The sequence below is a fragment of the Saccopteryx bilineata genome, chromosome 6 (genome assembly GCF_036850765.1).
Source record: "Saccopteryx bilineata isolate mSacBil1 chromosome 6, mSacBil1_pri_phased_curated, whole genome shotgun sequence".
Classification (NCBI taxonomy): Eukaryota; Metazoa; Chordata; class Mammalia; order Chiroptera; family Emballonuridae; genus Saccopteryx; species Saccopteryx bilineata.
This window is the reverse complement of record NC_089495.1, coordinates 169,630,273-169,657,098: the sequence shown is the minus strand read 5'-3', so window position 1 is coordinate 169,657,098 and position 26,826 is coordinate 169,630,273. Positions and strand designations below refer to the sequence as shown.

The window sequence follows — 26,826 nt, the reverse complement described above, 5'->3', positions numbered from 1 at the left end:
GGCTGCGTAGGTGTACCCCATTAGGCAGTGTGGGTGGTGGCGGCTGTTCTCAGAGCTGTGCAACCCTGGGAGAAGACTAGGCTTCTGCAGAGCTGACAAGTGTGGCTGTGGCAGCATTGTCATGTAAGCTATTGTCATGTAAGCTATTGTCATGTAGAGTGTTGTGCCGCTGTGACCTAACTTTCCTCCTGTTAATGTAAGCAGGTAGCTAGGTGTTGATGGAGAAAAAAGAGAAAAAGGAGTTGGACGTTATTATATTTAATAAAATCGGAAAGCCTGTTTTAGTAAGAAGTTGCAGCATCCTACTTAGCTTAATTTGCTAGAAAGCTATAGCATCCATGGGCACATTTGCACATGCCAGGAGCCCATTGTGCCCTCAGCCCTTGGGATCAATCCTCAAGCCTTTTAAGAAAGAAATTGTTTTTTTTCCAATCCCCTAGGGTAAAACCTATCTAACCCCAAACTATGGGGGGAGGTGCTTCTGTGCTTCTTTATGGCCTGTGCTGTGAACACCAGAATGGTCACCCTAGCAGCCTGTCAGTCTAGCCTAGAAGAAGGATCTAATTGGTTAGTGGGAGAAACCAAGGCAAGCCCATGAAATTTTAAAGAAACTGATTGGTTTAAAGGAAATCAGTCTTAAAGGAAAGGTAGTCCTTCCCATCCTAGAATATAAACAGAGGCCACACAGAGATCTGGCCTTTCTCATCTCTCTGCCGTCCAACTTGGAGAGACGCAGTAGCCCCATTTTCTCCTGTACTATGTAGACTGGCAGCCAGCTGGTCTTCCAAGCACAGGCTTTGAGCAGTGCCTGGACTGAACTGAGCTTTGCTATGGGCCATGGCACAGAATAGCTGGACTTTGGTCTTTACACTGGGTTTAATGAAGACAAGACTGGACGTTTTCCTTGGCAGGATAGACGAAGATGAGACACCGAAAGCCTGTGAACAACCTTCTATTTCAAGCCTGAATAAATCTTACTGCAACAGCCTAATCTTCCTCAAATGCAGGTCTTTTGAAATTCCTTTCTCTTGACACCACATAGGAACCACATATCCACCAGTATCACTCCTAGATGGCTGACCCTGCAAGACCTGGACTACACCTCAGTGGGCTTATGTAGCACCTGAAGCTCTTTCCGTTTCCAGCTGAGGCGATGCAGTGAATATTTCCCTACACTGTTAAATATCCTAGACGTCCCTTCTGCTTTCTCTGCATCACACATGGTCCTTGTTATTTTAAAGAGTGAAATTAGCCTGGCCTGGTGGTGGCACAGTAGATAGAGCATTGGACTGGGATGCAGAGGACCCAGGTTTGATACCCTGAGATCACCGGCTTGAGCGTGGGCTCATCTGGCTTGAGCATGAGATCATAGACATGACCCATAGTTGCTGGCTTAAAGCCCGAGGTCAATGGCTTGAGCCCAAGGTCACTGGTTTGAGCAAGGGGTCACTTGGTTTGCTGTATCCCCTGGGTCGAAGCACATATGAAAAGCAATCAATGAATAACTAAGGTGCCGCAACAAAGAATTGATGCTTCTTATCTCTCTCCCTTCCTGTCTGTCTGTCCATATCTGTCTCTCTCTTTCTGACTCTCTCTCTCTCTGTCAGAAAAAAAGAAAAAAAAGATTGAAATTATTCAGTTAAAATTTATTTGGAGTATTTTGCAACTCTGAGGTGTTAAAAAACCTGAAGAGGGAATCCCAACTATATTAACTCAAAGGAAAGAAAACTTTAGGTTTTAAAAATACTTCAAAATTTAAAAACTATCCATTTTAATTAGCCTCATGGCCCAGCAAAAGCATTTTATAGACATTTAAAACCCTCTAGGGGAGTACCATGACATCTTCACACAGTATTCTGGGAATTAGGGTACCTGACTTCTGGTGAGAATTCACTCCTTGATGTACTTAGGAAGGCATTAGACTTCTAAACCTCGTTAAAAAGGAGGAGCTTGGGACCACCTGTTGTTCAGTCACCATTTCTTAAGTGTTTAAAAATTAAATAAATGCCAAATAATTCTTGTAATAAGAGGAATTACAAATGCACGAGATCCTATACCCAGCTTAAGAATCAATATATTAACAATTCCTTTGAAACCCATATGCCCCCATCCTATACTCCCTGAGTAATCACTATCTTGATGTTATATTTATCACTACCTTGCTTTTATTTCTAGTTTTCTTACAAATGTAAGTATCCCTAATCAATATGTCTAGTTCTGCATCCTTTTTAATAGTAAGATTTGATTTGTACTCTACATATTCTTCTGGGTCTTGCTTTTCTCTTTAACAGTCTGTTTTTATTTTTTTTTTTTTTTGAGATTCTTGCATTTTGTTTTGAGTTGTGTAGTCACTCATTTGCATTTCTCTGTAGTTGTTCATTGGATGACTGCGCCTACTAACTTTATGGTCTCTATTTGTCCAGATTTCGGTTTTCTCTATTTTTGGATTTTTCTGGATTCTTTTCCTTTTCTTTCTTAAACTCTTTCAATTAGTTTGGAAATTTTGCACTCCATTTTTAATATCTGTGATTTTCTTTTTTTCTGTCTTCCAGAGAAATCTCTCTGCCTTTAATGGCTCATGTATTAGATCACGTCTGCCTGCATAATTTCCTATCTATCTGCCAGCTGTGCCATATAACATAATACAAGCATGGAAAGGTATCTCATCATGCTTACAGATTCCATAGATTAGGGAAAGACATCTTTGAAGCATCATTTAAAAAATTATACCACAGTTTGTGATAGTTAGACTGTTATAGTATGGCAGAAATGCTTCTATATGACTTCTTAGGCTGGGCTGCGAGAGGCGCACTTGGACACTATTGCTTGGAGCCCTGAAGCACCAAGGAAGAAGTCAACTACCCTGAGGCCACCATGCTGGGAGGAAGCCAAGCCACATATAGCTGTCCTAAATCTAGAGGCTCCCAGGGCAGGCTCCCATCCTGTGAATCATTCCCAGTCTTCAAGTTTTCCCAGTTCAGGTCCAAATCATAGAAGAGCAGAAACAAGCCAGCGCTTCCATACTCTGCTCACAACCTGATCTATGAATTTGAGAACATAATAAAATAATAGTTTTAGTCTCTACTTTTGGGGTAAACTGTTATGCAGCAATAGTAACTGGAACAAATCTGAAGGTAGATAAACAATTCAAATGTTCTCACTGACTTTTATTGAAAGGGGTGGTACTAGTAATCTTACACCCCTCCCCCAAGGCTTCTGATACGTGATGAAAAAACACCAGGAGCTAATTTAGTTTTTAAAATATTTGTTATTTATACTTATCTTATTCCAGACACAAAGCAGGGTACTAGGGACACAGGAGCTCAACATGGGGGACAATATTCCTCCCCTAGGGAAACTTGGAGGTTAATGAGGAGTAACTGACAATGCAAATCCAAACCTATAAATATTGAAGGTAAGTTTAGATAATGACCATTCTTACAGGGCATGTGAAACAGTAGAGCTTGGATCCCTGTGGTGGAGAGGGGGAGAGGCCCTTCTGATTGGGCAGCAAGTGAAGAGGTAACCCTTGAAATCTGCAGGACAGTTCTACTATCACACTTGTTTTGAAAATGTAGATTTGTTCTGATGTGATTGTTATATTAGGAAAAAGTTTTGAATTTTCTCATGCACAACTTCATCTTCAAAAACACTAGATACACAGAAAATCGTGCCCAGCTCAACTAGCTAGTGCAGAAATACACCAAAGGCATGTGCGTGGACCTCAAACATCTACCTGCCATCTCAGTTCAACATGTATGCTGAGTCACACCTACCCATGACCAGTCACACACCTCAGTTTAATTTCAGACAACGTCCTTCCATCTTGTGCACAGTAATTCACAAGCAGCAGCTCTTTGACATCCACTTCCACGAGCAAATTGTGGGCCTTTTTCAAGGCTGACTGATGCCTTTATTATCATATTTATGCATTTATTAACCATTTGCATGTGAAAAACTATGCTACCGTTTGTATTAGGTACCAATGTTTTACAAATTTTTATTGGGTTGTAATCTTTTTTAATGTGTCCTTGACATTTTTTTTTTTATTCAGTGAGATGAGGAGAGGCAGAGACAGATTCCCACATGTGCGCAACTGGGATCCACTGGGCAAGTCCACTAGGGGGGCACTGCTCTGCTCATCTGGGGTGTTGTTCTGTTGCTCAGCAATCAAGCTCTTCTTAGCACCTGAGGGGAGGCCATGAAGCCATCCTCAGTACCCAGGGCCAACTTGCTCCAATCAAACCAGAGGGGGAGAAAGAGAGAAAAAGAGAGAGAGAGGGAGAAAGAGAAAGAGAAGTGAGAGGGGGAGGCGTGGTGAAGCAGATGGGCGCTTCTCCTGTGTGCCCTGGCCAGGAATCAAGTCTGGGACATACACATACCAGGCTGATGCTCTACCACTGAGCAAACTGGCCAGGACTAACATTTCTTTATTTATTTTACAGAGAGAGGAGGGAGTTATTGAGAAGTACGGTTGCTTCACTTTAGTTGTTCATTGCTTGCTTGTTGTATGTGCTTTGACAGAGCAAGCCCAGGGTTTCAAACCTGTGACTTCAGCATTCCAGGCTGATGCTCTATCCACTGCACCACCACAGGCCAAGCTGCCTCTGATATTTTTGAAGGCTGTGCTCTTACCCCCACATTTTTCCCAGAGGCCTTGTGGTTTTGATTGCATAGTGATTTTTAGGAACACCGATTGTATTGTTGCTGTACTGTACAAGGACTTTAGGGTTCCTGTGAAGATCTTGGAGCAACTAGCACACCATCTCTGAGGCAAAAACAAGCTTTATGTGTCTGAGGAACAAGGTGACCACATGGATATGACAGGGGAATGAAAGGAGATTAGGGGGAGACAGTCATGAGGTCATGGTAAGCAGTTTGAATGGGACACAGCATAGGGGTTAAATACATGTAGCATCACTTTCACTACTAGGGAGCTAGTTTGGAGAGGAGCAAGTGAGGGGAAGGAAAGATGGTCAATCGTGTCCTCATCAATGCAGCCCCCTCTGGATAGGTGTGTGCCCATCCTCTCACACCTGGTGGGAAATAGGTTTTCTCAAACAACTTAAATTCACTTTTTTCACATTGCACCAGGGCCTATCTAGTGCTCAGGGGCTGACCAGGAGAAATGTGGTGTTAGTCTTGGATGATATCTTCACCATTACCTGGTGCCACCTCCACTCTGAGAAAGGAATAATTTACCTATGTTCACAAGTCTATTTTTGATTGATTGATTGATTGGCAGTGGAGGAGAACACACCTTTTGATTTCTTGGGGGAGCAATTTTACATTTCCAAATATTTAATAATATTCACATTGAAGGGGTTTGAAGAAATCATCTTTTTTCTATCAATATCTCTTCATAGTGTTATGAACTTTTTGGCTGCACACTGGAAATTTTCCATTGTGACATAATTTCCACTGAGAAATTTTTGAGTCCTTGACTCAATGCTCTTGAGGACAAAATTGTGTTATTTTTCTCGATCTCACTTTGATTAACATTCCTCAGAAAATCTGGAAAATAGTTTCTCAGAGCAACAATGAGGTTTTAATAGGGTTGATATGGAATTAGTGGAGAATCTCCAGGTGACCTGCAAATGGTTGAAGAGAAATAATAGTGACTCTACTCTATGGGTGGGGAAACTGAGGTAGTCAGTAAAGGGTAAGCTACAGCACAGTGGAGTTCCAGGTGTCCCATGTGGCTCACACATAATTCGTTACCCCTCTCCTTTCTCCTATCACCTCACATTCTCAGGTCCTCCTTACTCCAGGCTTCAGCATCAGTCTGAGAAAAGCAGTGACGGTGCTAATGGGCTCTTCCTTGGGCTTCGGTTTCTCTATGGCAGGGGTCCCCAAACTTTTTACACAGGGGGCCAGTTCACTGTCCCTCAGACCGTTGGAGGGCTGAACTATAAAAAAAAACTATGAACAAATCCCTATGCACACTGCACATATCTTATTTTAAAGTAAAAAAACAAAACGGGAACAAATACAATATTTAAAATAAAGAACAAGTAAATTTAAATCAACAAACTGACCAGTATTTCAATGGGAACTATGCTCCTCTCACTGACCACCAATGAAAGAGGTGCCCCTTCCGGAAGTGCGGCGGGGGCCGGATAAATGGCCTCAGGGGGGCCGCATGCAGCCCACGGGCCGTAGTTTGGGGACCCCTGCTTGATGGCAACTGTGTGGGGATTCTGTGTCTAAATCAAAGTCACCCTGGGGTCTTTCTGCTCAACTGTAAACACTTTTTTCTCTTCAGAAAGGAACCTAGGGAAAGAATGCACCAGAATCTGCCCTCAGACCTGCCCAGTTTATCCCATCATCACTGCTCCTCTTTCCACCTATCACCATCCTCTAAATTCCTCTTCTAAGATCTGGATACTTCTTGTTTCCTCCGTGAATATTCCCCTGACCATTCTAGTCCATACTGACTCAGCCGGTTTATACATCTCTGCAGTTTACATCCAAGTCAGGAATATTTAATGTATAAAGAATAGACTCACATGCAGATGAGCTGAAGTTAAGAAAAACAAACTAAACAAAGGGTAGTGTATAAAAAATGTATTCAAGAATTTAGAAAAGTCTAGAAGTGACCAGATAACTAGGCTTCCAGATAGGGTGAACTGTGTATTCTGAAAATGGGGATGGATGCTACTGCATCTCCAGTTCTCTCTCGCTCACTCTCACACACTCACTCTCTTTCCTTTTTTACTGTTATTTTTATTTAATTTTTTCTTCCTGCCCTCCTTCTTCTGAGCTTTACTTTCTCATACTTTTGTGTGCAAATGGCCCTAAATAGCTCCACATCCTCAAATTTATGCCCATTAGCATCCATGACTGGACAGAAAACTTCCTCTCTATCTCTTTGTTTTAATTTTTGGGACAAGAAGACTTTGGATGACCCAGTTCACAAAACCAGGCGCACAAACCATACAGCTTGCCAGCCAATGGATCATTCCCTTTGGGTCTGTTGTCTACCCTGGCTCAGTTGTCCACCTTGGCTCAGTGAATTGTGACCCAAAAGACCAGGGTGCCATAGTATGATGCCTATTGATCTGTGGTGTGTGAATGACGGCCTCATTAAAAGGGTGTGTACAGGGTGATAAATTGACATCGTTAATATAATTTATGTTCATTTCCACAGAGTATATATTTAATGGTCCTTATAATGCTTCATATTTCTTAATCTTGTCTCCTTTATGAGATGGGCTCCTACTGGTCCATCTGTCAAACAGTTTCTATTTGACCCAAATTATCCACAACATTGTTGAAAGAATCAACAGAAGCATAGTCTGCTTTGAATATGAAATGTGAACTGTAGTGCCTAATGAAGGGTGATTGATAAAATAAATTATGTCAGAACTGTATGGTGGAAAACTACTCCATCATTAAAACACAGTAATAGCAGAATATTGATGTAGCAAAATGTTTAAGACATTGTTAAATGGAAAAAATGAATTTCACATAGTATACACATCATGATTCTATTTGTGAGCATGTACACACACATATATATACACACACACATAGACACATTTGAAAATATGCTTATCAAAATATTAACAGTGGTACAACCTGGATGGTAAATTTATCGATTATATAAATTATATTCTTTTTTGCTGAGCTATATTTCTAAATCTGCAATAAGCATCTATCTCTTTTGCAATAAGAAAAAGAAATAAAAGCTACTAAAAAAAGATAAAATGTAATAAAAGGTTGTGATTTTCTTAAAGACAAACTATCTTTTTAGATTCCATTGCAATAAATAATGTTGGCCTTAAATCCTGTGTTTATGCCTGAATATGTGTATGTAAAAATGGGATTACCTGTGGAATGACAGTGAATAGATTTCATAGATTGAGCTACCCAGGAGGCAGTAGTTTATTTGAGAGGTGATACCAGGAAGCACTGATAGGAGAGTAGGGAAGTGGAAGAAAGCCAGTAGCATGTGGCTTCCAGGGCACCTGAAGTTCCATCCTTCGGAGAGGGTGAGGAATATGCCTAAAAGTTATTAATTTTCCTGAGGAGTTAAGACACTGGGGCATTTGTCCATAACTCCTATCTGCTATTGGTTTAAGGCTGCTCCCAGAGGGGGTTAACCTCCTGGCATGTTCATCTTTCAGGTGCCCAGGGTAGGCTCCTGGTTTGGCAGAGATGCACAAGTTGGAAGGCATTGGCTGACACACACAAGAATGATACGCATTGAGCTGGGTACTGAAAACACCCATTGAAATTCTGCCTTTCTGGATAAGTACCAATCACCAGGTTTTACTTGCATTTCTGTCCTGGTGGGCCTGGGACTATGGCAGGAAGGAAACAGGAGGGTCAAGATGTTGAATGCCCACAAGGGAAGTTCTATGACCACGTTTGTTGTTTCCTTATCACCTGCCAAATGTTGAGTGTTCATTTACTTAGAAAGCTGACCTTCCCTTGTGAGGCTGTGAGTATTCAAAACAAAAGTTGTGAAATCTAGGTTTTAACATCAACCCACTATGGCCAGCGAAATTGAAGAATGCACCATGAGAACATGATATCAGAACTTAGAAGTGTTTATTTATGAGTTCATAAGTTTTCTTCATTTTTTATGATGTGCTTGAACTGTTCTGTACATAAGACAAGATCTCATCAATACAAGTCTATAAAATCCCTCACAATTCATTTTGATGTGTTTGTAATACTACAAGCTAAATAATTTTTATGACTTGTTTTTTCATTTTGATACACAGCTAGAGATTGTCCTCCCATAAATTGAGTTGCTAACTTCTTAGAGACCTGTGACCACTGTGTGTTAAACATCAGTGTCCCATGACAAATAAATATTTAGTTATTGGGGCCAAGTGGGTAGCAACAGAGTCTGGATCTCAGAAGCTCTAGAAGGAACAGAGACTTTTAGAACTAGAATTGCAAACTTTTCACCTTATGATTGAGGTGACTGAGGCCCAAGGTCACCCAGCTCATGCAAGGAGGAGCTGGAATGAAATGCCACCATCCCCTTCTGTGAGGTGCTTCCTGCATGACCGCTGATTGGCAGGCCATGCTGGTTGTCTGGGAAACAATGCTGATTCTACATTTCTGGGACTCATGTGAATTGTCCCATTGGGCCACAGTGGTAGACTTCGATGGACTCTACCTCTTCTTGGCCACTGAGTCCTTTGGCAGTAATGTCACCCTCTGCCATTTTCCTAAGCTTTTTATTTTCTTGTTTCTCCTCTCTTTCAGGAAAAGCTGACTGATTACTTAGAGATATGGCCAGTCGACTAGACCAAGTCATTCTGGGCTTCTTATGTAATAGTTTGGAGAGTTAGGAACAGAGAGAGATAAGAGAGAGCTAGGAGCCTCAGCACTTACCTTCTGGTCCAATCTTCTGCCCATCATAGTGGGGGCAACTTTGAGGTTAATTAAATGTTGTATTTAATTTAGCATGCTGTAATGAGATTGAGGTCATCTGAGATTAAATGTTCAGAAGGACAAGAAGGGAAGTTGACTTCTTTGAGGATTCAAGAAAACATCAGCTAAAATTGAGTTACAGTGCACCTGCTGGCTGATCTGGGAGGGCAGGGGCTTCTAACCAGGCAAGTGCATGTGGGTGGTTACTCTGGGCCCTGGGCTTCGGCGTGCACATGCAAACCGGCCTGAAAACATGGAGGCTATTAGAGCTAAAAGAATAATCTTTCTCTACCTCCAAGCATTCATTGGTACAGTTGAAATAATTTGCATTGTCTTTTTATTTCTCGGATGGATTAATTAGGATAAAATAGAAAAATCACCTAGAACTATGCTAAGATTGTAGTAGGTGCTCAACAGCTGTTATCCACTTTTTTCTTTCTCCCTCTCTTTCTTTCTTTCTTTCTTTCTTTCTTTCTTTCTTTCTTTCTTTCTTTCTTTCTTTCTTTCTTTCTTTCTTTCATCTATGTATCTATCATCACCATCAACAAAAATGACAAAGTCATGACCAACAGACACAGCGTCTTGTTTCATCTCGTCCCTGAGGCTTTAAATTTTCATCTTCACGTCTGGCTTTGTGTTCTTGTTTTCCCAGGAATATTGAGAGAGCTTTAGCTCATTTTCCATATCTGCTCCCTTAATCTGCTCTGCACCCACGTAGACATGGGGTTCAACCCCTCACTCTGGTTCCCAACACCCAATTTGTCAAGCAAGTCTCTTTATGCAGACTCTATGAAGGTCCACTGAGAATTTAGGGGTCCATGCAGCAGCAAAACTGTGTCATATGCCCTTAGTTTGTAACTAGACTCACTCCCTCTCCTTCATTAATCATCAAATCTCAATTTTGTTTGTAGTGGCACGGGGAAAACAGCCGTGTTAGGCTTGCTCGCCGGTTTACCAGCTGCAAGCACTTTGCCTGAGTAGTGTGTGAGCACGTGGCAGCTCCATGTGAAGTCTAGGTAAAGCTATGGGTGCTTGCCCTCGGGGAAGACAGCGGACTGTGGATTGCCTGCCCACCACTGCCAAGGGGTCGTTTCACTGTTCATTCGCATGCTGCCATGAGAAACGGTTTCCCCTGCCTGTTTGCTGGTCCGCTGTTGCAAGAATCTTTTAAACAGAATGGCCCAACACTTTCCGACTCCACAGATTTTCTGCCATCTGCCTGAATCCATTCTGGACCTGCCTGGCCACGGCCACTGGCATTACAGGTGGGAACATGCTAAAGTAAAAGTATTCACTTTCAAATTTTCTTAAGACTTTATTGATTTTACAGAGAGGAGAGAGGGGTGGGGGAGCGGGAAGTGTAGTTGCTTCACTTTAGTTGTTCCTTGCTTGCCCGTTGCTTGTTGTAGGTGCTTTGACTGGGCAAGTGCAGGGTTTCGAACCCACAACCTCAACACTTCAGGCCGACACTCTATACACTGTACCACCACAGGCCAAGCTTGTCTTCTCATTTTGATGGTTATCTTTTTGTTTTCCTAATGGACTCTGTAAGACTTTCAAGGAAAAAGGAACTGTGCTAACATGAATTAGGCTGCTTATTTTAGAAGAAAGAATTAAGGCCAGTAATAATCTGTGTTGTATATGTTATATAAACTGGTAAGATAATTTATTACATGCATATTTTTAATTTTTAAATGAACATGTTCCCTGGTTGGACAGTCAGTGTGTTTACAGAAAAGAGAATCAGGTTAAAAGAAAGAACTAAAAAGGCATTTTAATTCTTGGCTCCAATAAACAACCAAGGGAATCAAAATTTTGTCTTAAAAAAAAAAAAGAAGAAAATCCACTATGTCCTACGTAGAACATAATAATAGCTGTGTTTGACAACAAAACAAGGTTCTGGCTGGTTGGCTCAGTGATAAGAGCATCAACCTGGCTTGCAGATGGCCCGGGTTCAATCCCCGGTTAGGGCACACATGAGAAGCAACCATCTGCTTCTCGTCCCCTTCCTCTCCTCCTTCTCTCTCTCTTCTCCTCTCACAGCCAGTGGTTCAGTTGGTTCCATTGTCTGGCCCAGACACTGAGGATAGCTCAGTTGGTCTGAGCATCAGCCTCAGGTACCAAAGATAGTTCAGTTGATTCAAGCATCAGCCCCAGACAGGGGTTTCCAGGTGGATCCTAGTTAGGCACATGCGGGAGTCTGTCTTACTATCTCCCCTCCTCTCACTTAAAAACAAAACAAAACAGAACACCAAAAAACATATTTAAGGGTTTATATTACTTAGATCTTGTTCCACTTTGTATGTAATTAGAAATTATTGTTACCAATATATAGGATTTAAAAAAAAAGATTTTCAGTTTTCTAAGTTCATTGTAGATTATATGTTTGCTTTTCTTAGTTTTACAGCTCACAAAAAAAATCATTTAATTTCAGGGCACAGGTGGGTAGTAGACACCTCTGCTCCCAGGATTAGAGGAATTTGAGGGTGAGGGCAGGTGGGGGCTGGGGGCTCAGCTCCCTCCACAGGACAGCCTTTAGCCCCGTTGACTACTGAGTCATCATCATCATGACGTCAGAAGTCAGGCTCTGTGTGACTCTGAAGCTGATGACCTCCTGGCGCCTGTTTGGTGGTATTAATAATGGTAACAGCTGGCTGCCTGAGCACTTGGAAGGGCCAATGAACTTGAGCAGGTTCACTGCAGTCCTCGGTAGAGAGGCCTGAGCCCAGGCAGGTCAGATTTCAAACCCTCTCACTGGCCATGACGTTATGACCTGTTTCTCTTTTAGTTTTATTTTTTGACAACCTTTTCACTTTGGAATAATCTTAAATGTGCAGAAAAGTATGGGCAATAAGCTGCCAGGTGCCCTCCGCACTCCTCTTCTTACATTGCCATTGTGTCCCTTTTTTATTTCTTTCCCCCTTGAATTCTAGGTTTCACCCTTTGGACTATGAAACAATAAATTCTTACTTTGTCTGCATTTTCTTCTTTCCTTTTCCAGCAGCCTGCCTGGCCGCCTCTTTTGAAGAGCATTGAAACCTGGGGACTGACTTTCCTTCAGGAGGTGAACCCACTCTGGCTGGGGAAGGAGGATGAGAGGCCCAGGCAGACCCGACAGCCGACCTCCTGTGGGCTCCGCCAGCACCATGTGCGCACACCAGGGTCTCTGCTGTCAGGAGAAGCCTGGGGAGTTTTGCAGTGACAATGCCAAGAGCCACTTTTCTTGAACAACACCGTTTGCTTTAGGCTCTATCAACTTTTTTGGTTCAAGGCAAAGGCATATTCATAAAAGCTAAAGTAAGTAACAGCACTTTGTTCTTTTGTTGTTTATAGAAAATGGCAAAGTTTGCGAAAGGTGTGGGGACTCTCTGTCGTCTGCTGACCCAAGCATGTAAGCTTGTCCAATGCTTTGTTCCACAAACTCAACTCAAGAGCAAGGTAGAAAACTAGACCTGTGGACATCATCCTGGTGGCCAACACGACTCATACAGCCTGAGTCAAGAGGCCACTGCACTATTACAATGGTTACTGTCTCCACCCCGCCCCTTGCTGGGTGTCAGTTACCTTCCCCCCAAAAGAGCCCACTTTCGGCAGGTTGCGATCTCACACCATCACCATGGGTGGGTGGGCTCCTGCAGAGGGCCTGGCTCCAGTCCAGGTACAGACTGGATTCCTCCTGGGCCAGACTGCAGTCCATATCCTATACCTAAGCTGGCACCCCGGCTTTCCCCATCCTGTGAGTTGGGGCCCACATCTGTGTGTGTGTGTGTGTGTGTGTGGGTGGACTCAGCTGGGGTTGGGAGAAGGGGTCTACTGCCACCCACCAGGGCCTGGAATTGGGGACCTATGCAGAAGAGAGTTTGGGCAGGGCATGCAAAAGTATGAAATTCTTAAAAATGTATGAGTGTTAGGCAAATCGGGACAGTATCCTTCCTTCCAGGGCATGCATTTAGGAACAGTAAGAAGAGTCAGGAGATTGTCAGTGTGGTTTCCCCACCTGAGCACATTGAAACTCTTGTATTTCTTCCAGAGAGATTAAAAAAAAAAGTCCTATTTTCTTAACGTTCTGCCAGCAAGAGGATTCCGCTCCCTTTTACCTTTCCACTTTGCGGTATTTAACGTAGTTCACTAACAGTTAGCCAAACCAAGAGTGGCTACAAGCTTTCATTGGGCCAAGAACAGAAGTCAAACTGTGGGGTACATGGGGAGACCTCATGATTTGAAATATATAATAATAGCCTTCAACCATCTCCTTCCACTTCTGAAAACAGAACTTGCCCACTTAAAAAGCAGTTCAGGTCCTGGCTGGTTGGCTCAGCGGTAGAGCATCGGCCCTGCATGCGGGGGACCCGGGTTCGATTCCTGGCCAGGGCACATAGGAGAAGCGCCCATTTGCTTCTCCACCCCCCCCCCTTCCTCTCTGTCTCTCTCTTCCCCTCCCGCAGCCAAGGCTCCATTGGAGCAAAGATGGCCCAGGCGCTGGGGATGGCTCCTTGGCCTCTGCCCCAGGCACTAGAGTGGCTCTGGTCGCGGCAGAGTGACGCCCCGGAGGGGCAGAGCATCGCCCCCTGGTGGGCAGAGCGTAGCCCCTGGTGGACGTGCAGGGTGGATCCCGGTCGGGTGCATGCGGGTGTCTGTCTGTCTCTCCCGGTTTCCAGCTTCAGAAAAATACAAAAAAAAAAAAAAAAAGGCAGTTCAGGGGTCCTCCCACCAGATTCCCAGTGCTGCTGTGCACAGAGCCCCTGGAGGTTGAACTTGGTGACAGGTTTGCAAGATAGTCACTAGTCTGGCTTAGCCAGACTGAGCTAGTTTTATTTTAGTCTTATTTTTTAATTTTTTAAAATTGAATTTATTAGGGTGGCACTACTTAACATAATTATACCGGTTCCAGGTGCCGAACTCTGTACACCGTCCTGTGTGTTCACCCTCAAGTCAAGTCTTCATCCATCACCAGTTATGCCCCAGACCCTCCTCACCTACCCCCATCTTGGCAGTCACCACGCTGTTGTCCATGTCCATGAAGGTTTTGTCCTTTTTGTTTTGTTCTATCCCTCCACCACCCCTGCTCAGCTCCCCCTCCCTTCCACAGCAGCTGCCAGCCTGCTCTCTATGTATGAGTCTGTCTTTATTTTACTTGTTAGTTCATTTTGTTCATTAGATTTCACATTTGTGTGAAATAATATGTTACTTATCTTTCTCTGACTGCTTACTTCACTTAGCAGGTCCGTCCATGCTATTGTACAAAGTAAGATTTCCCTCTTTTTAATGGCCTCGTAGTGTTCCATTGTATAAAAGTACCATAGCTTTTTTTATGTACTCGTGTGATGATGGGCACTTGGGCTGTTTCCAGATCTTGGCTATTGTAAATAATGCTGCTGTGAACATAGGATGCATATGTCCTTTTGAATTAGTGTTTCAAGTTTCTTTGGATAAATTCCTAGAGGTGGGATCCCTGAGTCAAAAGGCACTTTCATTTTTAGTTTTTTGAGATAATTTTATACTGCTTTCCACAGTGGATACATCAATCGGTATTCCCACCAACAGTGCATGAAGGTTTCTTTTTTTTTTCCACATCCTCACCAACACTTGTTGTTTGTTCATTTATTGATGATAGCCATTCTGACGTGTATGAGGTGATATCCCATTGTGATTTTAAGTTGCGTTTTTTTATGATTAGTGAAACTGAGCATCTTTTCATATGTCTATCTATGTCTTCTTTAGAAAAGTGCCTATTCAGGTCCCTTGCCCATTATTTAATTGGATTGAGTTTTTGGGTTTTTTTGGCGTTGAGTTTTATAAGTTCTTATAAATTTTGGATATTAATTCCTTATCAGATTCAGTAGATTTGTTCTCCCATTCAATAAATTGTCTTTTCATTTAGTTGATGGTTTCCTTTGTTCTGCAAAAAAACATTTTAGGCATGACTGGTGGTGGCGCAATGGATAGAGCATTGACCCAGAACACTGAGGTTGGTGGTTCAAAACCTTGAAGTCACTGGTTTGAGTGGGGGATCATCCACACAATCCCAAAGCTTCCCAGCTTGAACCCAAAGCTGGCATGAAAAGCCTAAGATTGCTGGCTTGAGGAAGGGGAACACTGGCATGGCTCTGGTCAAGGCACTTACAAGATGCTCAATGTACAACTCAAGGTAAAGCAACTATGAGTTGATGCTTCTCACCCTCTCTCTCCCTTCCTGTCTCTCTCTTAAAAACAAAACACTTTTTAGTTTGATATAGTCCCATTTGTTTATCATTTCTCTTCTTCCCCTTGCCAAGGAGATTTATCTGAAAAATATTGCTACTAGAAAGGTTCAAGTTTTTACTGCCTATATTTTCTTTTAGGATTTTTATATCAATAGTTTTGTGTCTAATATTTAAGTCTTTAATTCATATTGTTTTATGATGTAAGGATGTGGTCTAGTTTCATTTTTTTTGCATGTGTCTGTCCAATTTTCTCAATACCATTAATTGAATAGACTGTCTTTATCCCATTTTATGATTTTGCCTTATTTTTCAAATATTAATTGGTTGTATAGGCATGGGTTGATTTTTTTGGGGGGGTTCTCTATTCTGTTCCATTGATCTGTGTGTTTGTTTTTATACCAGTACCATGTTGTTTTGGTTACTATGGACTTGTAGTATAATTTGATATCTAGTAGTGTGATTTCTCCAACTTTGTTCTTCTTTCCCAAGATTGGGCTCTATTATGGTTCGATATAAATATTTGGAATATTTCTTCTAGTTCTGTGAAATATGTCATTGGTATCTTGATAGGGATTGCATTGAATCTATAGATTGCTTTGAGTAATATGAACATTTTAATGATGTTAATTTTTCCTATCCATGACCATGATATATGCTTCTACTTGTTTGTATCTTTTTTGTTTTTTTTCTTCAGTTTCTCATAATTTTCTGAGTATGAATCTTTTACCTCCATGGTTAAATTTATTCCTAGGTATTTTATTCCTTTTGAAAAAATTCTGACTGGTATTGTTTTTTGGTTTCCCTTTCTGATAGACCATTAGTGGTGTATAAAATACAACTGATTTCTGAATATTTATTTTGTACCTGATACTTTACTGAATTCATTTATCAGTTGTAGTGGGGTTTTTTTGTTTGTTTGTTTTTTTGGCAGAATCATTAGGGTTCTCTATTTACACTATCATGTCATCTGCAAAAAAATGACTATTTTACTTCTTCCTTTTCAATTTGAATGCTTTTTATTTCTTCTTCTTGTCTGATTGCTGTGGCTATGACTTCTAGTATTACATTGAATAAGAGTAGTGATAGTGGACATCCCTATCTTGTTCCTGATCTTAAGGGAAATACTTATAGTTTTTCCCATTAAGTATAATGTTGGCTGTGGGCTGTTATATATGGCCTTTATTATGTTGAAGTATGTACAGTTGATTTTCACTTTACTGAAAACTTTGAACATCAAGGGGTGCTGAATTTTATTAAATGCTTTTTTTGTTTCTATTAATATGATTATATGATTTTTACCCTTTATTTTGTTTATGCAGTGTATCATGTTTATTAATTGGTGGATGTTGTACCAAGATTGTCACCCTGGAATAAATCTTATTGATCATGGTGTATGATTTTTGTAATGTATTGCTAGATATGGTTTGCTAATATTTTTTTGAAGATTTTCTATGTTCATCAGAGATATTGGCCTATAACAGGGGTCCCCAAATTTTTTACACAGGGGGCCAGTTCACTGTCCCTCAGACCGTTGGAGGGCCAGACTATAAAAAAAACTATGAACAAATCCCTATGCATACTGCACATATCTTATTTTAAAGTAAAAAACAAAAAACAAAAACAGGAACAAATACAATATTTAAAATAAAGAACAAGTAAATTTTAATCAATAAACTGACCAGTATTTCAATGGGAACTATGGACCTGCTTTTGGCTAATGAGATGGTCAATGTGCTCCTCTCACTGACCACCAATGAAAGAGGTGCCCCTTCCGGAAGTGCAGCGGGGGCCGGATAAATGGCCTCAGGGGGCCGCATGTGGCCCGCGGGCCGTAGTTTAGGGACCCCTGGCCTATAATTTTCTTTCTTTCTTCATACTGTCTATATCTGTTTTGGAATTAGGATAATGCTGACCTCATAAAATGAGCTTGGGAGTCTTCTTCGTCTTGAATATTTTGAAATATATAGTGTGAGGAAAATAGATGTTAATTCCTGGATCCTGATCTATGTACTCCGCCCTTGGCTGATTAAACCTGCAAGAAGCCTGTGTCACCAAGTGACAAAATAGAAAACAGGTACATTGAGTATCAGACTGATTTAATTGTATTCACAGAATGCTACAGGGAAGGTCATTCAGACTGGAGACTGAATGTTAGTCCCAAACAGATTTTAGCACCAGAAAAGGCTGGGCTCAGAGGCCAAGTCAAGATGACAGGGCACCAGGCTCCAATGGGACCCAGAAGGTAAGCCACAAGTTCACCAGCCAAAATTCTAGCCTTCAATGCAAACAGTGTGTTTAGAAAACAGATGGACTAGGGGTTTCTCCAAGGAGATCAGAGGAGGCACAACTGTGCCTGAACCTATGTGTGTGGATCTGAGATCCTATGTCCTCTATCAATAGGAAGTCCCCTCGTCAGACACCACATAACATCTCAGAAGGAAAAAGAATGAGAAGGTTACACATTCATCCAAAATACACTAGGCTAAGGAGAATTTGGATGTATTGGTTCAAAAAGACAACCAGATTAGACTAAATATAATGTAGCCCAGACCTGGAAGGATAAAATGATGGGATGGTGTAGAAACTACATTTTTTTTTTTTTTAGTATGGATTTATAATCTTATTACATGGGCAAGCAAGTGGTATGATACGAGTATTCTGATCTTTGCTCTCAAGGTTGAATTCTTGGATATGTTGAGGGTACAACTGAAAACTGAGGGCATTTGCCTCATTTCCCTGGAGTTCCAGTGAGGGATTTATGTGGACAAGACCCTTTGTACTTAAGCTCTGTCAAGGATCACAATTTAAGCTCTGCTTGGAGGCAGCAGGGTAGATCAGATGTCTTCTAGTTTAATGCATCCACGGTGGGTAACACAGCTGCCTTAAAAAAAAATGATCTTCAGTATTAGTTTAACTATTGCAGCTGAAAAGTCTGTATGCAAGTAACAAACACGTGGTGCATATTGGCCAGAGTGAGTCAATAGGGATTTGTGGTGATTGTGGCAAGCTGAAGACTGCATGCTCTGTCCAACAATATTCATCTTCACTCAAAAATAAATAAAGCATTGCTCACCCAACAAAAGTGACTCTGGGCAGCATTCAGGCTGCCTGAATTTCTATATTGTAATATAGAAATAATTTTTAAACTGCTTGCTGTTAGGGAACAACTTTCTGCTTTCTTTTCTTTCACATTTGTCATTCCATCAACCATTTTAAAGCTCCAGGTGGTTTAGGGGCACAAGAAGCTCAGATTACCCCAGGAAAGAATCAGTTACCATTAAAAGTCCAGCCAAAAAAGAAGTGAGTTTATAGCCTTTGTGATTGCAGTCTAGCATTTCATTCACCAGGAGACCTGGCCGAGAGGCATTTCTGCAGGTGTGAAATCAGAGCACTCCCTGTTGATCCCCAAATGCAGAAAAAAGCAGAAAAAGAATCACCGAGAATAAAATAAAAAGAACTGTGTTTAAAAGGTTCTCAAGGTCATAGAGGCCACTTGGTGACACGGAGATGCTGCTTCCCACCCTGGCTGCCCTGAGCTCTGTGGCTGGCAAGACCCTGGCTTCAAACTACTTAGAGATGGTCACAATGACACTTGAGACTTGGGGTCTCCTCATCTCAGGGAAAGGGTTGGGATATCTGAGTTGTGTGAAGAACAGTTGTATTGTTTCAGATGGATGCACAGAATTATTTAGTTGATGTATAGGATATACATAGGAGGCTGTGTAAGGAGGCCGAGTCGCCAGTGGGAAGGACTGTGCAGGTCACACAGCTATTGCCTCCCAGCTCCCAACTCCCCCTCCTGTTCTCTGCTCTGTGGGCCGGGCTGGAGCCCGTCTCTGCCCACAGGGGTGTGAGAGGAGGACCAGAAGGCCAAGAGGGAAAGGACCTGCTCTTCCGTGCCCCTCGCTTCTCCTGACAGCAGTGCCCTACTTTGCTTCTGCACCGTGGCATCAGCAGTTTGTTCTCATAGAAGCGATTAGAGCTAGTTTGCAGTTTTTCCAACACTCATACACAGTGGTGGGATTCAAATAATCTAATAACCGGTTCTCTGCCCTAATGACCATCTTTAGTATAAACATTGATATCCTGAAAGGTAGTTTATTATTTCATGCATTTAATACTTAAATAAGAACTAAAGAGGTTCACAAAACTAGATTATAAATTTTAAAATATCAATGAAACATATTAAATAATACCTGAAAAAAAATAAAACTGTTAAAGATATTTCCATATTGCTTCTTGATTGGTGTCCTCACTTGCACTGTTTTTTCACCTGTGGATGGGATGAACATTACTACAGGTGCTTAGAATACATTGTTGCGCAAATGAATGTTAAGAAAGAGCAAGGGATGTAAATTTGTAATTTCCACATTGGACGGCTGCCCAGGCGCCCACCTTAAAGAGAACCCTGATTACAAGTGCCATTTTAACAACTGCTTCACCAAACTCAACAAAAAATTAGGTATTGGTTCTGCTGAACCTGTGAGAACTGGCTGAATCCCACCACTGTTCATACAACCAGCCTTCTCCCACCCAGCTAAGAGATACTGTCACCAGTGGCCCAGCACTTTCTCCTCTGAGATCTTCAGGCAGCCCCACAGGGGCTGGGATATCTGAGTCATGTGAACCCTCCAAGCTCAGAGACACCAGCAAGCCCTCTAAGCTCCAGCCCCCAGATGTACCCTCCTTGGTATTATGAGTTTTACCTGCATGGGACCTCTCGAAGCATGTATATTTTAACCATTGCAGCCTCTTCCCTGTGTTTTTCCAGTCCCAGGGGTTGGCGCTGCTTCCTGTGGTGATTACTCCCTTGACCTTCACGTTCTCTTTTTACCTTTTCACTCTGCAATCCCTAGTTAACGAGCTTTATGCTAAATTGTCTTAATTTAGCAAACCAGTTTGGTTTCTAGCTCCTGGCTGAACCACCACCGCTAAGAAGAGCATTCAAGGGCCAGGGAAGGACGAGCCATGTAGGATTGCTCATAATTACAATACCCCGTGTGTCTGTGCCCACAGACATCCAGCCTCGGTGCAGGTTCATCATTAGGATGTTACAATTAAATAAACTTAAAATGAAGAGTGGACTTGAGAATCCTCAGAGCAGATAAAACCATTTAAGCTACATAAGAGAAACTTTACTAAGCTTATTCTACAAAGAAAGCAAAACTTAACTTGAGCTGCTGCTTGTAAGTGCCTCTGATAATGATAAAATAAACATATCTTCTTAAAAATGGTCTGAGATCATTACTTTTAACCAGTTCCCTGCCATCTGGAAACCCCCATGATAAATACCAACTGTTGCAGAGGCTGGACAGCCTCCTCCCTTTCACTCTGTACCCTGCCCTGTACCGCCATGCCCCTAAGCCTCGTATCAGTTTTAAATCTGAAACCTCCCTGTTCGCGAACTGTCCTTATATGCACAGTAAACTTTCACTAAGCACTATTTATGGATTCGGCGGTTTTTATGTCGCTGTTTCTGGAATTTTGACAGGGGGTACTTGATGGATGTTCCCCCACCTGGCTCCCCCCGCCCCCCCCCAGATGCCTATCTCAGGGGGCCAGCTCACTGTCCCCAGTAGGAATGCCATCTAGTCTGTTCAGCATGTGGGCCCCAACAGCCACAGGACCCCAGACGAGGAAATGGTTTCCTTCTCGTTCTAGTGTAAGACCTATCTTCCCAGGTGATGCATCCTGTCCAGTGTAGACTCCTCCCCAGTGGGGTGGAGTGTGAGCCCTCTCCAGAGAGGTAGTCTGTCCGTCCACAGGGGTGTGAGTTTGCTGCCTGTCCCTGACAAGGCAATTGGGTCGGAACTCAGCAGACTAGCATCTGGACTGGCTGTGGTGCCCAAGCTTTGGGGTCCTGGGGGATGGGGGATGGACCACCCACAATAGGTTAGGTTTTTCCATCCCCGCTCAGTTAATTCTCAGTTTTCATATAGTATGGAATAAAAACAGACTTTCATACTCACATTAACTGCTGCTGGCCTGCTCTTTGAAAGCTACACATAACTTCAGAAGCATAGCAATAAATACAGGGCTGTTTAAACCCATACTGGGAACACATGCGTTTCTCCCAGTAAAGCAACAAATCCTACAGGCACAGCACTGCTAGGATACATGTAAACTTAACATTCCCTAAAAGAACACTTAACTCCTCACTCCCGTCATCCGCACGTGGGTTAATTGTGACCCCCCCTTAGAAACACTGGGAAGGCGTTTGATTTATAGAGACCCCACTTAAAGGGCCGTGGTGCTCACTTTCTCCTAAGAGTAAAATCACAGTCTACTACTTCTGAACCAGAGAGAGCCTGAGACCGTTAAATCATGTTTTCCAGGATTATGGGGGAAAATAAAAGTGTTTTTCTCAAACTTGGCTACAGTTTGAGCCACTTCACTTAGGATAAAGGCAGAATTTCTTTCTAGTGAGAGCCATTTCATAATTTAGTTAAATAGTACTAATGGGTGGATATACTGGGTTAAATGATGTTTCCTAAAATCATGATCACCTGGAACCTCAGGAGGTGATGTTTCAGGTATTTGGAAATAGGATCTTTGCAGATGTAATTAGTTAACATGAAGTCATGCTGGATTAGGGTGTGCTTGGATCCAATGACTGGGTGTCTTTATAAGAAGAGAAAACAAGAGTCACAAGGGAGAATGCATGTAACAATGGAGGCAGAGATGAGTGATATGTCTACAAACCAAAAAGCACCAAGAATTGCTAATAACCAACTGAAGCTCAGGAAACAAGAGGGCATCCTCCCTTAGAGCCTGCAGGGAGTATGATCCTGCTCACACCTTGGTTTTGACTTCCAGCCTTCAGAACTGTGAGAGAATAAATTTGTGTTTTAAACTACCCAGTTATGATAAATATTTTCAGCAGCCCTAGGAAGCCGATACAGTGTGTTTGGTTTTGAAAGATGATGTCCCTTTGAAAATAATTGAAACTTTAAAGAAACTTTCAAGTTTAAAGTCTTTTTAAAAAGTTTTTTATTTTAAGTGTCAAGTTTAAAATTCTTGGAGCTCTGAATAATAATGAGGCAGACATGCAGGCAGTCAGGTGGCAGGCTAGGTGGCCACAAGAAGATAAATACGAGAAGGAAGTCTTAGGCTTCCCTTTCTCCTAGAAATACCCCGTGACATTAGGGCACCGTCACAGAAGTAATGATTTTCAGTTCCAGAGATAAAAGATAAAGAGCTAGATATTTGAAAATCGTGGTATCGTGATCTTTTGCCAATGATCAGAATCAAGTATAAGCTATAAACAAGAACCTAGGAAACTAGAGTTTCTAACTCAAGGCATTCGGGGACCACACTTTACACAATCACATCAAGAGGGGAAAATCTCTGGCCAGCCCAGCTCCCTTCTCTGCTTGGCTGGGTGTGTTTGTTGTGGGAAAGAAGCTACTACGTAAGTGTGAATGAAAAGGGGGCACTGTAATAAATGTAACCAAAAGTAACCCAACAGCACAGTGATCTGATTATAAATTCCTGACTGGGTAGCTCACAGTCGGTAGTCATGTGCCAGGCTTATAATTTCTAACTTCTTTAGTAAAAGAATTATCTTTGCCTTAAGCAAGCCCTGTCCATTGTCTTTGTTTGTGTAGGTTAACACAGCTTTGAAATGCCTCCTTTTTCGACCCATCAGAAGTGTAACCACCCTTAGGAAAGCACATAATCCTGTTAGTTATCCTGTGACCGAGTCCCTGCCTTGCTCTCTCCCACCTTCGTGTAGGTCTTCATGTTTCCTCCTTAAGTTCAAAAGCATAAAAGAAACTGCACACAGTCATTCTCAGAAACATTTTCTCAGTCTGCTGAGATCGTTTCCAGGCATATCCTCTGTTCGGCTCAAATAAACTCTAATAAACTCAAAAAATTTCCACAAGTTTGGACGTTCTTGCATCAACGTAAGGAAATTGGAAATACGACGCATGCCTTTGCCATCTCTCTTTCTATGCATTTCTCAAATGTCCTGCCAGAATCTACACCCAAAGTCCGAACAGACCCCTTGTACCCTGTGGTAGGTGGAGTAAAGCCCCCTGCAAGGATGTCCTAGTCCCCAGAAACTGGGAACGTGACCTTACATGGCAAAAGAGAGTTTGCAAATGTGACAGGGTTAAGGACCTTCACCTGGAAAGATTTTCCTGGATTGTCCAGGTGGGCCCAATCTAATCACATGAGTCTTTAAAAGCAGGGCATGAGTCCTGGCTGTGGTCGGTGCACGGGAGGAGGAGCCAAGCAATGCATGAGCCAAGGAATGCAGGCAGCCTCCAGAATCTGAAAGAAGCAAAGAAATCTGGAAAAAGAAAAAAATTAAAAACAAAAGTATTCTCCTAGTATAAGTCTAGTCAGGCTACCATAATAAAATACCATAGACTGAATGACTTAATAGAAATTGACCTCTCACAATTTTCAAGGCTAGAAGTCCAAGATTAAGGTTCCTCTTTATGATGAGAGTCCTTTCTTTTTTGGCTTCCAGGCAGTGCGTTCTCATTGTGTTCTCACATGGCCTTTTCGTTGGTATGTGCACACAGAGTGTAATAACTCTCTTTTTCTGTCTGTCTGTCTCTCTGTCTTTCTCTTCCTCTTCTTATAAGGCCACCAATCCTATTGGACTAGGGCCCTACCCCTATGACCTTGTTTAACCTTGATTACCTCCTAAAATACTTATCTCCAACTACAGTCAGGTTGGAGGTTAGAGTTTCAACATATGAATTTTGAGGTGAACACCATTCAACCCTCAGCACCCCCTAGAATTTCCAGATTCAGCTCTATTGATACCTTGATTTTAGTCCAGGGAGACTCATGTCAGACTTCTGACCTACAGAAATGTTAGGTAATAGGATTTTGTTGTCTAGCCACTAAGTTCTGGTTATTATTATTATTTTTTTTACAGCAGCAACAGAAAACATGCATAGCCCCTTATCCTTCTTTTTGGCATTCTTTCATCTTTCATGGACTGGGTTTGTAATGCAAAAGGAACTACCAAGTACCAGGTATTGTGCCACATACGTCTCTTGTCTTTCAGGACCCACAAAGGCCATGATTGTATCTGCCACAGACAAGTGCTGTAAGCCTTTAGAGCATGGGAATTGTGTTGGTCATGCTGTTGCTGGCCTACTCCAATGCTTAAAAGTAGTAGATGCTCAATAAAAATTTGTCAAATGAAAAAAGCAAGGACTTTGACATTCAGAGAGAATACACAATTTTTTGAGGGTTAGGAAATGTTCTATCTAAATGAAAGGCATATATGCCACACCACAAGGTGTAAGCTCTCAAGTTATAGCACTTGCTTGTAACAGCACAAGAACATATATGTATATATTCAGTTCTAACTGTTCCTGATCCTTACCATGCATTTTTAAAAATTTAGCTCTTCTGAGGCAGTCATTGGTTTTATGAATTGGATGGGTGAGAAAAGCAAACTCAGTGAGGATAAGAAATGTTCTCAAAGTTTTATGGGCCCTTGTGGCTGGAAGGATTTCAAACCCCAAGTCTGTCAGACATTTGCAAAGTCAATGTTTTTTTTGTTTATCACTGTCTTACACTGTAAATGTATTGTTTATTTTCATTTGCTTATGTTCACGCGTTGCCCTATGAAAGCAGAATCCATTGTTCTCTTCTAACATTCTGACTCTTCACTGAAACTATGATCTCTTGAAGGCAAAAACCGTATCTCCTACTTTCCTCGTATTCCCAGCGGCAGCTCATTTTGAGTAACACATCCCATGTGCAGATGCCCCTAACCGGCAGCAGACCTCTGCTGGACACAGACCTCAGAGCTATGCTTACACGAACTAGGGCTATTTCAAATTTTAGAAAAAGTGCAAGTATTTTGTTCTAAAGAGTCACTCAGATATGACATTTTGTGGATACATGTTATACAAGAGACACCATGTAGGGGATGGAACAAAATCCACCTGGAGGCAGTATTGTCTGCTGGTTAGATGCCTGGGCTCTAAAGTCAGGTGGGACGCCTGAGACACAACATTCACTAGCTGTGGGACTTTGCTAAGTTACACCACCTATCCGAAACTCAGTGCCACAGCTCTAACTATACTTCTTAGTTCCCAGGTTTTGTCTGGCTTTGCTTTACCTTGATTGGCTTGAGCTCTTTTTTGGGGTGAAGATTATGTGAAATAATTCTGAGAAGCATTTAGCACGGAGCCTGAGAAATAGCAAATGTGTATTAAGTATCAGCTAGTGTTATTATTAGTCAAAAAATGTATTATGTGTAAAGTACCTATTAGGACAATGTCTGGTGTGTAATGAGCACTCAAAACTGGTCTATGATATTTGAGGCACACCCCACTTTACTGAGCGCCATTCTCTTGCGTGTCACAGATGGGTTTTCACAGACTGCAGGGCTGTGGCTACCCTGCATCGAGTGCATCTGCCAGCGCTGTGTTTTCAATAGGCTCTGGTGGTGCTTAGCAGGTTTTAGAAATAAAGTATTTTTTTAATTAAAGTATGTAGATCGTGTTTTTAGACATAATGCTATTTCACACTTAATAGATTATAGGATGGGTATAAACATAACTACTATATGCATTGGAAAACCCAAAAATTCATGTCACTCACTTTATTGCAATATTCACAGCAGTCTGGAAATGAACCCATGTATCTCGGAGGCATGCCTATATATTAAGATGTGTTTACTGGCACTATAAGACATCAGTACAGACAAGAGATAAGACTGATAGGTATAGATTTCAGGCCTCCTAGTGAGACTCCCACTTTCTGGTCTAACATGTAAGGGGCTGGCATTTATCGCTCCCATTTTCCCAACATGGAAGCAGCTGCAGAAACTGAAAACCAGCACATCTGCTCAATTCCAGGTCACAGGGCAACTTCCGCGCTTTGCCCCCAGCTTGGAGAACAGACAGATGGATCCAGAGAATCATGGCTTCCTGGGAAGAATCCTGGGAGCACCTCTCTCCACAGGAACCAGTACTGGAGGAGGAAAGCCTGAACTGTGGTAGATGACTGCTGGAGACACCGTGAGGACAGGTCTGAGAGAGAAAACTCTCGAGGGAGTGACCGGACTTCAGTGAGTTTCACTTCCAGGAGTCCTACTGGCTTCACACTGTGAAAATCCCAGAGGAGCCTCCTCATGCTTCCAATGTGGGCAGCAGGGAGAGGAACCATTTAGAAACGTGTCCAGAGCATTCTGTTCATAACAAGGCTTGCTCTCAAGAGAAACCATTTTACCAGAACCTAATCAACTGGG

At 42.1% G+C, this 26,826-nt stretch overlaps 1 protein-coding gene across 1 annotated transcript in view; it reads left to right on the top strand.

The window, feature by feature from the left end:
* The window catches only part of SLC24A3 (solute carrier family 24 member 3), a 654,625-nt gene that overhangs the window by 26,556 nt on the left and 601,243 nt on the right, over window positions 1–26,826 (top strand). The window contains exon 2 of the mRNA XM_066234658.1: window positions 12,395–12,690. The gene's annotated coding sequence lies outside the window, so the exon portion shown is untranslated. The remainder of the gene's footprint in view (window positions 1–12,394; window positions 12,691–26,826) is intronic.